Source organism: Amblyomma americanum, chromosome 3 (genome assembly GCF_052857255.1).
Source record: "Amblyomma americanum isolate KBUSLIRL-KWMA chromosome 3, ASM5285725v1, whole genome shotgun sequence".
Classification (NCBI taxonomy): Eukaryota; Metazoa; Arthropoda; class Arachnida; order Ixodida; family Ixodidae; genus Amblyomma; species Amblyomma americanum.
Genome location: NC_135499.1, coordinates 102475474 through 102492329, shown reverse-complemented (window position 1 = coordinate 102492329; position 16856 = coordinate 102475474). Strand labels below are relative to the sequence as shown.

Genomic DNA, 16856 nt, shown 5'->3' with positions numbered 1-16856 from the left:
AAGCTGGAAACTCTACCACAAATAGCCTTTCAAGGATCGAATGGTGAACATTACAGTCGGCCCCACGCAGGGAATGACAGTCGTCTTCGTCAGTAACACATTCTCTACTTCCGATGCCATCCTTCTGATCACCATATTCAACAGAACCACATATGCCTGTAAAACTAATCCCATCATTATGCACTCAATATTTTATGCGAAGCATAATAGAGACACTACTTAGCTCAACCATAGCCCAGCCTGGCGCGGCCGCGACCACCAAGGCTAACTCCCACTCCTCCCGCTAGGGGCGCTGCAGCCGAGCACGTGGTCTGACGTCACGACAGCTGAGGAGAGATGGGGCTCAACTCGCGCGGTGGCCACGCGGCCGCGACCAACAAGGCTAACTCCCGCTCCTCCCGCTAGGGGCGCTGCAGCCGAGCACGTGGTCTGATGTCACGCCAGCTGTGGAGAAACGGGGCTCAACTCGCGCGGTCGCCGCGCGGCCGCGACCACCAAGGCTAACTCCCGCTACTCCAGGAGATTGCTAAACAACGAAGAGACTAGCCTGACTTACGGGCAGGCGATACCGAATCTCTTTCGCAAATCTATCATGCTTCGCATCCTAGTCTTAACCTTAGCTAAGTCAGGCCATTTTATTGTTTCTTTAATTTATTCGGTTCACACCAATTTTTATAACTCATTTTATTCGTTAAAATGGATGCTTTGGCGAGTTGATAAGTCATTTTAAAACAGAACAGCGCGCACTTTGACAGGGACTACGAGGAAGACACGACACAGACGAGCGCTGACTTGAAACTGATGCTTATTGCTTGGAACGAGGCATATGTACAGTTCCAACAAAAAGAAGAAAACACACAACCATTCATAGATTCCAGTCATCTAAACATGCTGCATTAAACAAGGACGATAACTGAAATCATCATTTCCCCCTCGCTAAAAACGACAGTTTTTGGAACCAATCAATAAAGAGGGGCTGCTGACGCAGGCGTCTTTTGACCAGGCGATGTGCGCTGCTTCAGTCAGTTCACGTGCTAGTTGGTTACTGTGCTTGCTTAAAACTTGTGTGCGAGTGAAGTCAGGGCGGCAAGTTTTGCTGTCACAGTCTCTACAGTAGATGCCGATAGAGATGCCTTTTTACAGTGTTATGCACATTGTTGTTGTACTCCTTCAGGTGTTCATTGAGGCATCTCCCCGTCTGACCCACATAAAGCTTGCCACATCACAAGGGAATGGTATAAACTACACCTTCACAGGAGACGAATTGATTTTTATGATTGATGTCGCACTCTCTTGGAGCAAAATCGGTATTAATCATTTTGCACATCATCCCAAGCGTATGCAGAACCGAAAAAATAACTTTGACACGTGCTCTATTTGCTATCTTTTTTAGTCTGTGGGGTAAATGATGAATGTAAGGCACAAGAGTGTTTTTTTTTCTTTTTCCTTTCGCGTCAACGAGTCCACCCATTCCCCTTTTCTGTTTTTGCTCAAACTACTGAGAATAGATTCTCACACTGACGCTAGCAGCTGCTTGGGATTTTTCCACATTTTTCCACATTTCTCTTATTACTAGTAAATAGCTGTTATTGGCCATATTATTATTTTTCTTCAATTTTCTTTTTGTCTCTCATTGTTTTAGGTATCTTATATTTCATGAAGCTCTGCCCTTCGTTGTGAAACAAAATTTATTTTCAGTAGTTAAATACTTATCCTTTCACTGGTTGAAGCACGTGATGCTCTGTGCTACTCGCGGAGACACTATTTTGCATTCCTGTTTGTTTACTCCAACACAGAATTCTTCTGTCTTGCATATAGGACAGTTGAGAGCCGCCGGTCTTTTCACACAGTTGTAGGCTGGTTCGCTATGCTTGCTACGGGGATCTTTATTTATCCTTTTACAGTTTATGCTGCAAAGCATATCCAGTGTCCAAAAAAACACAGATGTACAACACTGCGTGCTTCTTCTTAGCACTGATAATATATTCCTGCAATACTGGGTTCAGCAACGCTTCGTTCTCTTCGCATTTCTCACCTCCTGCAAAATTAAAACGGAGCGAGTTGTTATAAGAGCTTTAAGGCAAACAATTTTAGCCGATAAACTGAATTTTCTTCGTGCACAGATTTTTAGATTCCCTATGCAGTCTGCTGCATTGAAAGCGAGTTCAGAGTGATAATACAACTCATATGTCGCGTGATAGGCACTGTGAGGCTTCAGACGGGACATTCTCCGATTGCTGATCGTTGTCGCTTACGGCGTTATGTGCCCGTCACGTACGGAGAGTATCCTCGATTTAACATGACAACTTGGCATCGAAACACACACCACTACGGAGTGCTAAGAAAGGTGGAGGGGAATTTGGTGCCCGGCCTTAGTCGACGGTCGCTGCTCACATAACTTCACTGTTATCGCTCCACAAAATTGTATCCTAATGGAAAAGTTTTAGCTGAATGTTTTGAAAAGGCTGCATAGTTTAAAAATTATGTAACAGGGCGGAATCAGAAATTTCCATTCCTACTGACATACTACAGGTCAAGAGATGTTGAGAATAATTCTTTCGCACACCACAACGTTTCAATAAAGTGCCGATTGCCATTTCTAAACTAATGAAATTTCTTTCAAAAAGCCGAAATCAGCCGCGTCCCCATTAAATCAACGCAAACAGTGGCTCTAGAGCTCGGACTGTTAGGCGGCGCCTATTTTTCTTCTTTTATAGACAATCCGTCGAATCTTAATAGCTCTTCGCAAAGCCAGGGCGCAGAAAAACACACGTTGAGAGGTGTAGGTGACCACTCCCGTCTGTTGGGCACGCACACAGTCTATGGCTTTCCGCCGGTATGTAGAAAGAGTTGCCGCTGCAGCTTTAACCCTCCGTACTGCTGCCGGGCGTTCCGGTTGTTCGAGATCATACAGTAACTTTCGGAGGCCAAGAAAAGGCGGTTCTATTCCCATCTAGAGTTCAGTTTAAATTCGCAGATTGGAGACAATCTGATGCCGGTATTAGCGAAGCAGGCAAGACGCAAAGGCTCATTTTTCTTCTGGGACCTCTTTTTACTAAGGGCGCTGACTGCCGGATGAAACACGGGAAGTTTTATGTATTCAAAAAAGAAAACAAATCAGGCCCGTTGCCATTGGGCTCCGCGTAATTTAATTGACGAGAGCGCGAAGCAAACGTAACCTGAGGATTCCTAGGAAAAATCTGGATCCCGGCTTGAGGACAGTGTCTCTAGAACCATCATAGGAACTCCTCAGTTACGGGAGGTGGCTACCCTTATGAGACGCCAATTTGTTTAAGGAGGATTTTAAGCTTGACAACCTTCTGGCTTTCATCCTTTGAGTATTAGGATAAACATCATCCAGAAACCGCAGGAAATATGAAGCCGAACATTACGGTCAAGGTGTTCGAAGACTTCTGAACTTTTCGATTGGAATACTAGCTTGCAGCGAAAAGCATGAGAATCGAGCAGGACAAATCAGCGCCGGCTCTAACAAAGCGGCTTCGTTTTGCCACGCCTGAGAACACACGGTCACTGCATCTCATCTTTTCTCTCTTCTTCAGTTCATGCTGATCCCAATGAAAGATGTTGCTCTCATTTAGTGCTGGCGGAAGCAGACGTATTCTCCATAAAAAGGAGTCGTCAAGGACATGAAAAAATACTGACCGATCAGCATACTTCTCGTTGCCTACAAGGTATTTACTAAGGTTATCGGTAATAGAATAAGGTAAACAATAAACTTCATTAACCAAAAGATCATGGAGGTTTTTGTAAAGGATACGCGGCACTAGACCATATTCACACTATCAATTAGGTGACAAAGAAATCCGCAAATATAACCAATCCTTATATATAGCATTCGTTGATCATAAGAAAGCAATTAACTCAGTGCAAACCCCAGCAGTCATGCAGGCACTGCGGAGCCACGATATAAAAGAGTATTATCTCAAAATACTGGAACATATCTCTAACAACTGCATAAATAGCATAGTCCTCCTTATAGTCAGCAATAGAACTCCAATAAGGGAGGGTGCCAGGCAAAGAGACACGGTCTTACCAATGCAATTCACCGCCGGTTTAGAACAGCTATTCAGAGGTCTGAATTGGGAACAGTAGGGGATAAGAATTAATGAAGAATACCTTTGTAATTTGCGATTCGCTGATGACGCAGCCTAGATAAGTCACTCAGGAGATGACTTATAAACCATGATCATTGATTAGACAGGCAGCGCAGAGTAGTTGGTCTAACACTTAATAGGCAGAAAATTAAAATAATATTACAATTTGTAGCGAGGTGCTGGAAGTGGTTAAGAAAACGTCTACTTAGGCGTGGTAGCGACTGCAAATTGGGATCACGAGAGTGAAATAACTGGAATAAAAATGCGGTACAGCTCATTTGGCAGGTTCTCTCACGTCATGATTGGCAGGTTATCAATATCCCTTACGAGAAAAGTGTACAACCACTCATTTTACCAGCATTCACCTATGGGGCAGAAACAAAGAGCCTAACCTAAAGGATTCAGCTTAACTTAACAACGTAGCGAGCCATAGGAAGAAATATTATAGGTCGAACTTTAATACACAGGAAGAGGGCAAAGTAGATGAGCGAACAAACGCGATTTTATGACACCCTAGTCGGAATCAAGAGAAAGAAAAGGTCTTGGGAAGGGCATGTAATGCGAAGGCAACATAAATGATGGTCCGTAAGGTTAACAGAGTGGATTCCAAGAGGATGCAAGCGTAGCAGGGGGTGGCAGAAGGTTAGGTTGGCGGATGAGATTAAGAAATTAGCGGACATAGGAAGGGCGCAGCTGCCGCAGGATAGGGCAAATTGGAGATATTCAGGAGAAGTCTTTGCCCTGCAGTTGGCGGAGTCAGTCTAATGGTGAGGATGATGATCAAGCGACTTTTCCTACATGGTGGTTCTAAAGGTGCATAAAAATGTTCGATGCCATCTAAAGATGTCATTGTGTCTAGAATGGTTTTTTGTCAGAGCAGTTTGAACATACATGGTCGCTGTGAGAACATCCTTTAAGAAAAAGCACCTCTAGGGTTTAACTGGGCTCAAAACGCCTTGAAAGTAAATTTATGCATTCAAAATTTTTAGCTGCATTTTAAATCCAGTAAAACAAGGCGGAGAGCTTGAAAGCGACTCTATTTAATGTTTAATTTCCGGATTCTTTTTTCGTCCAAATTGTGGCGTGCTTACTCGTGCATGTTGATTTCTAAAATATTGTAAGAGACCAAAGCTTGAGTGTTAATATTGAAGCTTTGATTTGTGAGCTAAACTCTACAGGCATTTTCCGGAGTCCCACTGACCACGATTTTCAGGACACCAATGCATTGAGCAGCGTTTCGAATAACGCATTTATTTTTTTACAGGGAGTGACTTGAGAAGAGATCGAGCGCGAAGCGACTGACACTCTAACAAGGCGGTAATTTATTTCTTTCCATTTAAAAAGATTAATGAACCGCGAATTTATGCGGTGCTCTCCACTACGGCGTCCTTTAGGAGCCGGTATCGCTTTAGGAGGTTAAACCCCCAAAACCATCATTCCGAGCAGCTGCACCTAGATGGCCTTCAATCCTAGTGCAGCAGAAAGAATTTTTAATTCTGGAAAAATTCCGCTCGGCATGTAGCAACATTCAAACAAAACTTTGTGTCTTTTCACGATATATTCTAGTTTCTTCTTGCCCCAGTGTTTAAAATACCGAACACAATGTTTTCTTACTGAGGAAAAGAGATTATACGGGCTGCAAGAATACTTTATTCAAATTCTCTGTAGGTTGCGCAAGCTAGCCAGCTCTTGAAAAAGTCATCAAAGGCTCTGGGTATTATGGTAGAGTAAGAAAAACGTCAAAAATGCCAAACATGGGCTTCCTTTTCTTTTAAACAAATATGAACAAACGAATAGTGCAGCGTCATTTGATGTCATCCGCGCATCGAACACAGTGAATATAGAAAGGCGCACAGAATTGCAAAGTATAAAAATTTATGATTTTGAAAATGTATAAATTACACATTTTGCACTAACCACGTGCAAAATTCTGACGCCCTTTCAAAATTACGACATTGGTCAGACTTGCAATAAACGCACAGGAAGTCGACATCGTCGGGATCAACAGAATTTTGCGAGCTTGTTCGCAGGACAAAATCTATGGTCAGACTTCCAAAGAATGCACAGGAATTTGACCCCATTGGAGCGAACAGAATTTTGGGAGCTTGTTCGCATGACAAAATCTGCATCTAGAAACAAGAAGGCTGTACATTGTGTGATGACCAGCGACAAACATGGTACTCTGTGCAGCGCTTGGCGTGTAATAAAACTTTGCGAACGTGGTGGTTTCCTGGCTTCTTGGCTGCTTCTCTGTTTTTATTGCTGCAGTGGTACGGCGCATCTCCGTTTAGTAATGGGATGAATTATCTGTTATCTATTACAAGCTGCTGTGGTGGCTCAATGGTTATGGCGCTCGCCTGCTGACCCAAAAGACACGGGCTCGATCCCGGCAGCTGCAGTCGCATTTCGATGGAAGCGAATTGCTAGAGGCCCGTGTACTGTGCGGTGTCAATGTACGTGAAAGAACCGCGGGTGGTGGAAATTATCCGGAGTCCTCCATTACGGCACCTTTCATAACCTGAGTCATCTTGGGAAGTTAAACCCCATAAAACCAAACCTAATAATATGTTACCGCATTCCTTATTCTTTTTTTCCTTCATGAATAAAAACGCCCTTCTTATCATACGCACTCCCCGTACTCTTCCCGAAGTCATGTTTGCGACAAAAATGTGGCAATAAAAAAAGTGGCGCGGGTTTCAGCAGCTGACAACTACCTAAACTTGTAGCATGCCGACGCTAATACGTTGTCCGGTTTAGTCTATGAATGTGATACGCATCTTTACCTTAATATTCATATTAACTCAATGACGATAACTGCTATCTCTACAGACAGTATACTGCTAGAAAACTACTTGTCAAAATTTTCTGGCGACAACCTGACTGGGGATGCACCCTACATAGTTTGTTCTAGAGGATGCTGATACAAATTGAGACAAGCCGCCGAATGCCACATATCGCTTTCAATAGATCTAAGACACACTCACACACTCAAATCGTCAATTAAATATCTCTTTTTGGATCTCCAGAAAACATACACAGCAGTGTATGTAAAAATGTCAAAAAGAAGTGAAAACTTAGATTTAATGGTTTGTTCTTAAACGAAGAAAACATATCGGCGCGTCCTTCACGAAGTCCTGAAAGCCGGTTACAAATACACCATGACGAAGACTTTGGACTTTATGTTTGCCAAGAACTTTTATCCTGGGCGAATCGTTTCATCGGTTTAAAAATTTGTGCTACACGTCGTGCTGAATATCATGAAGTTCTATGTCGCCAAACTATACAGTAATTTATATGACGCTGTCACGATGTTCAAATGCCTAGTGTTAAACCGCAGACGTTCTGAGCGGCAATCCTCACATTTCCTGGAAGCCGATTAATAATGATTGAAGAGCCAGAATTGTACTACGTGTTTTTAGAGATGAGACTGAGAGAGAAAGTTTACCTCAAGAGTGAAGTGCTTAAAAATAGTGCGCGTAGAGTGCATGTTAAGCTTTTTTGGGGGGAGCTGTAATAATTGTTCCCTTGGTTATATTTCGTTTCCATGCCTTACAGTCTGCAAACGTTTATTCCCAAATTGCTTCATTGTTCTTCTTTACTATTTTTCTCTACTATTTTTCCGCAAACTTTCTCTTTGTTATAAACGAGCACCTTGGCTCTGAGAGTGCGATTCAGTATTTGCGCATGATCGTGAGCTGCCTTTTGTACGGTCTATTTCTAACGATAAATAGGTAGAACAATACGCTTCTTGTAACGGACATGTATTTGCAGGTGCACTACGTACTCTGTTATGATTACCAGACGTGAATAGGCCAGTGCATATGGACAATGAATTGGCTATTTTAAGTAAAATAGTTCCTGCTGTAGATATCCTTCGCTTTGCTATCTATTGGGAGATGTTTCAACGTCGCGAGTAAAGCGATTGCACGCTATCTGGCGTAGGAGACGCCTACTGGGTATTTCCACGCGGAATATCGCACTTCTGCCATTCACAAACATTTCCTTGCAGAGAGACGGGTCTGGTCATTTATTAGTGGTATATGAATTAACAGTCTCTTCTTTTTCAAAAGGTTGAACAGTCGCTCTTTTTTTTTCATGAAATAGTGAAGGGCTACCATTATCTTCACTTCCTCCTCAAAACGTAGGCGGATCGCTTTTTTCTTCGAGAAAAATCTTCTCTTTCTTTCCTTCCTTTCATTTGATGTTGCTTGTAATTTTTTCAAAGAGCGAAGTGTTTTTCTAGAAAATCAAATTGCTCTTTAGCTCAAGTTCAGTTCACACGGCGCATCTAGCAAAGATATGGCGTTTTGTATAACTATAACAACATTTGACCAGACTCTGCCGTTTTCTCCACATTATGCAATACATCTTTTCGGTTTGGTTTTTCGCACTGCACTTTTATTTACAGTATTCTTCATTATGGGTAAAATTTATTATTCTCGGTTATCTGCCGTCCGGCACGCACAAAATCCAAGGCATATGCATGATAACAACCTACCTTTGCAACGTATTGTGAGTTCTCTTCTTCAGAAAAATAGCCATTATCCAACCATGATTTATTTCTCCTTAATTTTTATTCTTTGTGTACTTCACCATAGACTACTTTCTAATCATATGGACAAAATCTTTGTGACAAGCTGCCATATTTACTTCTGAAATTGCACGCCAGTTACGGCCAAATGGGATTTTCTTTGCCGCTTATTAAAGTAGCGGATCCTTCTGCGTTGCTAATGAAATAATATGCGTCTTTGGTTTAATCCAGCACAATCTTAAAAGATTTGTAGTTTTTTAGAAGAAAGAGGTTTCCCGGCTTTGCTTTTCTTCATTACTTATTTCTTTTCTCACACATTGTTCTCGAGGCCAGGATTATTGGACATAAGTTTTTATTTTGAGGCAACTGTGAAAAAAGGTAAAGATATTTTATGGAATTATTGACGAAAATGGTCCATTCAACGGATGCGTAGCAAAATGTTTCTTTAAAGTTTGTCCATCGCTCGCATCAAGTAACTAACGCTGCTATTGAAAACCAATGGGAAAGTTTTTGATGGCAGAACAGACGTATATAATACAAATATAATGATATTTTAATACGAATATAATGAGAAATCTTACCAAATTTAAGAGAAGGCGATGATTATGATCCTTGTGCTCATGAAAGAGTGGCCAGTAATAAATTCAGAATACCCATATTGTATTCGGGACTCTGGTGCAGCTAACTTAATACCTAAGCGAAAAATCTAATGGCGCATACTAGCGGCTGTGTAGGTCTGGAAGCCCAGTTAGAGGAACGCTGAACGTTGTATATATATATATATATATATATACTACTAGCGCATACTAGCGGCTGTGTAGGTCTGGAAGCCCAGTTAGAGGAACGCTGAACGTTGTATATATATATATATATATATATATATATATATATATATATATATATATATATATATATATATATATATATATATATATATATATATATATATATATATATTCGCAGACAAGTTAAAGGAAATGAGGGGCCCGTTTGACAAATTTATTAAGGCCCCTCATTTCCTTTAACTTGTCTGCGAATAGCTTAACGAGGGTCTCGGTTCTGGCAGTCTTGATGCCATAGGTAGCATAAGAGGGCTCTCGCACAGTTCCCGCCCTCGCCGTTAGATGACGTTCTACGTCACGCTCGCGGTATTACAGGACGTGCTACGTCCGCCGCTATGGTCGAGGGTGGCGCTGGTGAACACTCTCAAGGCTCGCTTACACCCTGTAAACATATATACCCACGAGAGCAGCAGATTGGACAGCCGTCGCCGTAGCTCAGTTGGTAAGAGCACCGGACGCGATATTCGGAGGTCGTGGGTTCGGACCCCACCGGCGGCATGGTTGTTTTTTCTGCTGCTATATAAGTAATTTTCTTTAAGCTATTTATTAATCTAAGTATTATTATCCCACTAATAAGCATAACACAATTAAAAAAATTAAAAAAAAAATAATTAACGTTCCTCTTTGCACTTTGGTTTCGGTGACTGTTGGCTCCCTTAATATATATATATATATATATATATATATATAAATGCAAAGTTGTGAAACGCTTCATTTAGCTATAGATTTATTTTGAGTCGACGTTTCTGACAGAGCCTGTCCTTACTCAAGACTCAGTCTTGACAAAGACGCCGACTCAAAATAAATCTATGGCTAAATGAAGCGTCTCACAACTTTGAATCTCGCCTCTAGCATCCAAATACGTTTCTTTCTATGCTATATATATTGTAATAGGATCGACTGGCAGGAGTTCAAGCAGCGCAGAGTAGAGGTAGACGAAATGCAGCTGTGATTCTCGAGTGACGCCTGTGAATGTGTTCGTCGTGCCGCCCTCCGACCAACGCCTACCGACCTCTGGTTCGAATAAACACCTTTACATTATATATATATTAGCAGACAAGGTAAAGGAAATGAGGGGTCGTTTGACAAACGTATTAAGGAAGCCAACAGTCACCGAAACCAAGGTGCGTACGGGAATGTTTTTAAATTTTTTTTTAATTTGTAGCGCCAATCATTCAGTTTTAAAGGAAATTACTTATAAAGCAGCAGAAAAAACAACCATGCCGCCGGTGGGATCCGAACCCACGACCTCCGAATATCGCGTCCGGTGCTCTTACCAACTGAGCTACGGCGACGGCTGTCCAATCTGCTGCTTTCGTGGGTATTTATGTTTACTGGGTGTAAGCGAACCTTGGGAGTGTTCACCAGCGCCACCCTCGACCATAGCGGTGGACGTAGCACGTCCTGTAATACCGCGAATGTGACGTAGAACGTCATCTAACGAGGAGGGCGGAAACTGTGCGAGAACCCTCTTATGCTACCTATGGCAACAAGACTGCCAGAACCGAGGCCCCCGTTAAGCTATTAGCAAACAAGGTAAAAGAAATGACGGGCTCCATTGACAAACATATTAAGGAAGCCAACAGTCACCGAAACCAAGGTGCATACGGGAATGTTTTATTTTTTTAATTTGTAGTGCCAATCATTCGGTTTTAAAGAAAATTACTTATAAATCAGCAGAAAAAACAACCATGCCGCCGGTGGGATCCGAACCCACGACCTCCGAATATCGCGTCCGGTGCTCTTACCAACTGAGCTACGGCGACGGCTGTCCAATCTGCTGCTTTCGTGGGTATTTATGTTTACTGGGTGTAAGCGAACCTTGAGAGTGTTCACCAGCGCCACCCTCGACCATAGCGGTGGACGTAGCACGTCCTTTAATACCGCGAATGTGACGTAGAACATCATCTAACGACGAGGGCGGAAACTGTGCGAGAACCCACTTATGCTACCTATGGCAACAAGACTGCCAGAACAGAGACCCCCGTTAAGCTATTAGCAGACAAGGTAAAGGAAATGAGGGGCTCGTTTGACAAACATATTAAGGAAGCCAACAGCCACCGAAACCAAGGTGCATACGGGAATGTTTTTAATTTTTTTTTTAATTTGTAGTGGCAATCATTCGCTTTTAAAGAAAATTACTTATAAAGCAGCAGAAAAAACAACCATGCCGCCGGTGCACCTTGGTGCACCTTAGTGAATCGCAAGGTAGTACATTGGGACCGCTGCTTTTCCTTCTTTATGTAAACGACATATTCTGTGTAAGTAATCTTCTAACTTCATTCATATATGCAGATGACACCACTCTATTTTTCCGACCAGCACATGTGCGAGATCTTGAACAGCAAGCTACAGATTGTTTGCAGGCACTTCACGAGTGGTCTGAATTCAATTTACTGATCATGAACACAGGAAAAAGCAAAGCTGTACTTCTTAGACCTCGTAATAAAGATCCTCCTGTCTCACAAATTCATCTAAAAATGGGTTCCTCATTCATTCAATTAGTTTCTACGGCCAAAAGCCCAGGAGTACTTTCAATGAAAATTTATCATGGGGTGGACACGTTGAGAAAGTTAAGGACAAGTTGTCCAAGGTTGCTGGTATTGTGTCCCGACTGCAGTACCTCTTTCCAAAGCATATTAAGCTGATGCTGTGCACCGCACTGTTTTCCTGTGTGACTAACTATTGTATTTTGGTCTGGGGAACAACATCATTTATGAATATCAAACGGTTGCAATTACTTCAAAAGAAAATTGTTCGAAATATTGTTAATGTTTCACATTTTGAACATACGGAACCGATTTTTGCATATCTTCGCATCTCCCCCTTCGCCAAGTCTTTCAATATATGCTACTTTGGCGGTATGAAACAGTATTAGAAAAAATATTCTATTTATGGTGTACCTGTCGAACATAGAATGTAAAGAATTGAAGTATGCCACCCGTACTGGTTTCACGTGGTTCGTGTCAAAAACTTGAACGAATTATGGTCGCCAAATGCTTTCATACAATCTTCCGTGCTCATTAAATAAAGCATCTAAATTGATGCACTCTTAGGTACCCGTGAGCACCTCGTGAAACTGAGATTTGTACTTCTTATTTGTATTTTTTTTCCTTTGTGCTTATTTGCCGTTTTATTTTAATTCCATACTCACGTAGTGATCCTGTTAATAATGTGTTCGATGCTGCTGCCCAGTCATTGTAGTGTGCGTCGATTCCTGTCAAGCCTTCTCTCTGGCTTTTTGTCGACGCACCCAACATCCTCAAGATGTTGAATAAATTGAATTGAATGGAATTGATTTGAAATCGAGACACAGTCTTTCCTGCCATTGCTTTTGTTCCAATTTCGCATTCCTGTTACCTACTGGCTATGTCCGTTTATTCTCGTTTACGGTCGTCCTTTCACTACCCTTCTCGACGCCTCTTTATTCTAGACGCCGGCGAGCTGCTCCCCGTCTGTACCCGAAAAGTTCCTCTCCCTAGTGGTCCTATTCGGCCATCTTGCTCGCCTCAACACTGAAGCCTCTAAAGAAGATCACAAGAGTCACTGCAACGCGACGCACCACGTTCTGTCGTTCCCCCTGTCGACTAGATCTTACTTTGGATCCTTTTGCGGATGCCTCTACTTGCTCAAACTTTAGAGTCGTTTAATTGGTCCCTGCTTGGTGCTCGTCTAAACTTCTTCAGAGAACTATCGTGTCTCTCCTGCTGATCCTCCTGCGGACTGATGTTACCGCGCGACAGAAATTGCCAAGTTTCCCGCCTGACGCCTTGCATTCCGTACCCTGCATCAGACAAATCGCAGCCAGGCTGTTGATATCTGACTGCGCGGGTGGTTGTTGTTGTTGTTGCCTCTAAAGTGATGGCACATACCCAAAATGTGGGACTTTCCAGGGTTTGGTGCAGGTTCAAAGAGGTGAAAAATTTATTTATGCTTATTTCAAGCGGCTGATAAACAAAAATTGTGCAATCTGGGAAAACGAATAACAAATTTTGAAAGATTTTGAGGAGATGGTTATAAAAATCGATGAACAAAGAGGTATGGGCTACATTAAATTAATTAGAATGTAATAATCTTATATAAATAAATTTTCAGAGAAAAGTAAAGGGAAATAATAGTTAACACAGAAATCTCCACGTCTCAATAACACATCTGCAAAGGAGCTCACACACCAGCTTAAGGGCATGTCCTTTCACGGTTGCACCGAAGGAAGGAGAGGACGGGAAGAGTAATCGGTAGCCCTAATCGAGCGAGGGAAATTAGAAATTACTTAATTCTCTGCGGTACAAACCGCCAGCAGGATAGTCAGAAATGTTCTTAGGGTTTCACGGTTCCCGTATGACCCACATAGATTCGACGGCGTGAACCAAGTTCGGCATAAATATTGAAACGAGGAATCCTGCAGCGGAACAGTGTCATGGAAACCTCACATTGCCTTAAACACGTGAACGAAAGTTCCATGCGAATTTTAAGTGTTCATAGTCCGTGGTAGCTAGGATGGGCTCCTAGCTCAGGTTCTGGTGTAGTTCTAAACGTTCATAACGGGACGTGGTCAGCAGGTTAAGGTTTAAAGCAACGCAGCCAACAGGCTCGTTGATGGCTGATTTCACTAAGAAATAGGCCATTGAATTTTAAGTAAAGGCACCGTGCCCTGGAATCCACTGCAAACACATTTCTTGTACATGAAGGGGCACGAAGTACATTGGAGATCGGTACAGGATACTAGTTATCGAGATTTCAAGCGCTGTCGAGCCTGAGAGACTGTCCAAGAGAATGATTACATGAGAAATATAGCGGGGAACTTCTTGAAACGCGAAACTAATAGCGAGAAATTAAGCAGCAAAAATTGGGTTATAATCTGGGATCCGGATAGAGTAATTCCAATCTAGAGCGCAGGGAAAAAAACACCTACTGGTGTTTTTCGCCATGTTGAGAGGCATCTCGAAAAATGACTGCGTGGCTCAGATACTGGAACATGTATGCTTCCGGGAGACCATTTTGCTCACTGGCAGTCAATCTCTTTGCATACTGCGGCAGATGACCGTAGCGGTTGCCTAATGATTGAGCATCCGCTTTGCCTTCGGGAGGTGCGGGATTCGATCCCCAGTGCCGCCTGGTACCATCCGGTGATACAATAGGTACGAATTTCTCTTACCTGGCGCTCGGCATAAACAGGGTGAAATGCTTGGGAAATGCATCTTTGACCTCACCTTGAGCAAACGAAAACAGCTTGTGCCATGGCGCTCTTAGGCCGCAGATGCTCTTGCGCCATAAAAAAATCGCTATCATCACCATCATCATATTGCGGCAGCATATCTTTGAAGCAAACAGCTGGAGCAGCCTGCACATTGCTAACGGACTGCACGAAGCTACGCGAGACTGCAATTCTAGACAACAGATACTCTATAAACATAAGTTGAGGCACCTCGTATTGCGGCCAAAGTTTATCTAGAAATGAAGCTGATTTTATCAAAGAAAATGGGTGGAGCGACTCTAGGCATAGGCTCAAGTCCCCGTAAGAAGGTAAGCAATGTGAGAAGCTGGAAGCGATAGTTCAAGTCCCGTACGCGGGCTTCCAGAAAGGGGACATTTGCCACTGATTTTGGCAAGCCAAGGCAAAGCCCTAGAGCGCGTCTCTCCAAAAGCACCAGAGGTTGAATTTTGTATCTAGGATAACCTGACAACATAAAGCAGCCAAACTCCAAAATTGATAATACGTAAGTCTTAAAGATAAATAAGTATCTCTGCGCATACCAGATTTCTTATTGCTGATGCGCGTAAGGCGATCGAGAGCCCGCTCACCTTTCTGAACAATACTTTGGAGGGTCGTTTATTACACCTAGCTATTTTAAGGACACAACTTATGGGATTTGGTTGCCATGCCACTTTAAACAGATATAAAGAGGGGACGCTGGTGGGAAAACGAGAACGAAAGATTTGTTTACGTTGAGAATTCAACGTAACTTACACGATTAAATTTCCAGGGCATTGAGGTAGGCTTCCAATAGCTGGTACAGTGAATGAACATCTCTAGCAGAAGCGAAAAAGGCTATGTCATCCGCATACGCGTGCACTTTGATGTCACATTGAGTAGGTATGCCCGGCATGAGTATGTTTGAAATTAAAGGTAACAGGACCGATCCCTGAGGCACAACTCTGGTCTGTGAAAAGGTTTTAGAAGTAAAGGAACCGTCGGAACACATGAAACGTCTCTCTTTTAAGAATTCCCGTACCTATGCAACAGTGTACACGGCGGCTGAATTTCGTCAAGCTTGCTGAAGAGTATTGAATGCTCTACGGTGTCATATTATTTGCGATATCCAAAATGGCTACAGCCGCGACCTCTTTCTTGTGCTTTCCAAATTTAAATGAGGAATCCAGATCGAGCGCCGTCGGCCGAAACCCAATCAGAGAATCACTGATGGCTTGTTATGTCATAACTATACATTGTTAGCACTCTTTGTGCCTTCGTCACTTTCACATATCTGTACGCGACTTCATCCTTTTTCCCCTGTGTATATTGATCTCATCGCTAGAGCTGTTCGCTCGGAGTGTATCACCGGCTGCGGGTGGGAATAAACCGGTCGGTGAACTCCTGCCTTACAATTAAAACGTTTATGAGTTATTTAGTTAGGCAATAAAGTAACCATTGAGCTTTGTGGCGCATATGCCATGTGCCTTGCTTTAAAATGCACCTACACAGTTGGCATTGAGGTAACTCTCATATGTTTAAAAATAAAAATCAAAATATTGGAAGAAAATCACCTGATATATTTCCGAAAGCATTGAGAATGTTGAATCTATTCCGGAAATATTTTCACAAAGCTGCTGTATATATAAACTTACCGCTGCATCTCACAACCATCACACCCATTTCTGAACATGCCAGTGCGGTGGGGGATCTACGCATGACTTCATTACCGGCTCCTTAGGAAAACGTTCAGGCCAGGGCAGCTCACTTTGGCACCAGTGACTAGGCGCCGCGTTTCGTAACAAATTATTTAATTGATAAATTTCCAGTAGCACGAATCTCTGCAGTAAAGTTGGAAATGTTCAACCACATCCATTTCAACAAAACCGCGATAAGCAATGCTTTGCATATTCAGCTGGCCTACTCGGTATCTGTACGTTTTGGTCATGCCCAACAGACGATAGCAAAAACTCTTCCATTACAAATATCATATATATGTAGAACAATGTGCCAAAAATTTTGTCGACGGCGCAATTCTGGAAGCGTTTCGTGCATTTCTTCTAAAATTGTTTTATCTTAGCATTGTCTTATTTAACGTACGCGAGTGTGTGCGCGAGTTTTATTTTCTGTATTATTGCTCCTCTGTGTGTTGTATAAATGTCTCAGCATCTGACTAT

General features: G+C 42.5%; 1 protein-coding gene across 1 annotated transcript in view; it reads right to left on the bottom strand.

Moving 5' to 3' along the window:
• LOC144123941 (uncharacterized) overlaps window positions 1–16856 on the bottom strand; it is a 93175-nt gene that overhangs the window by 14050 nt on the left and 62269 nt on the right. The gene's annotated exons all lie outside the window — the stretch shown is intronic.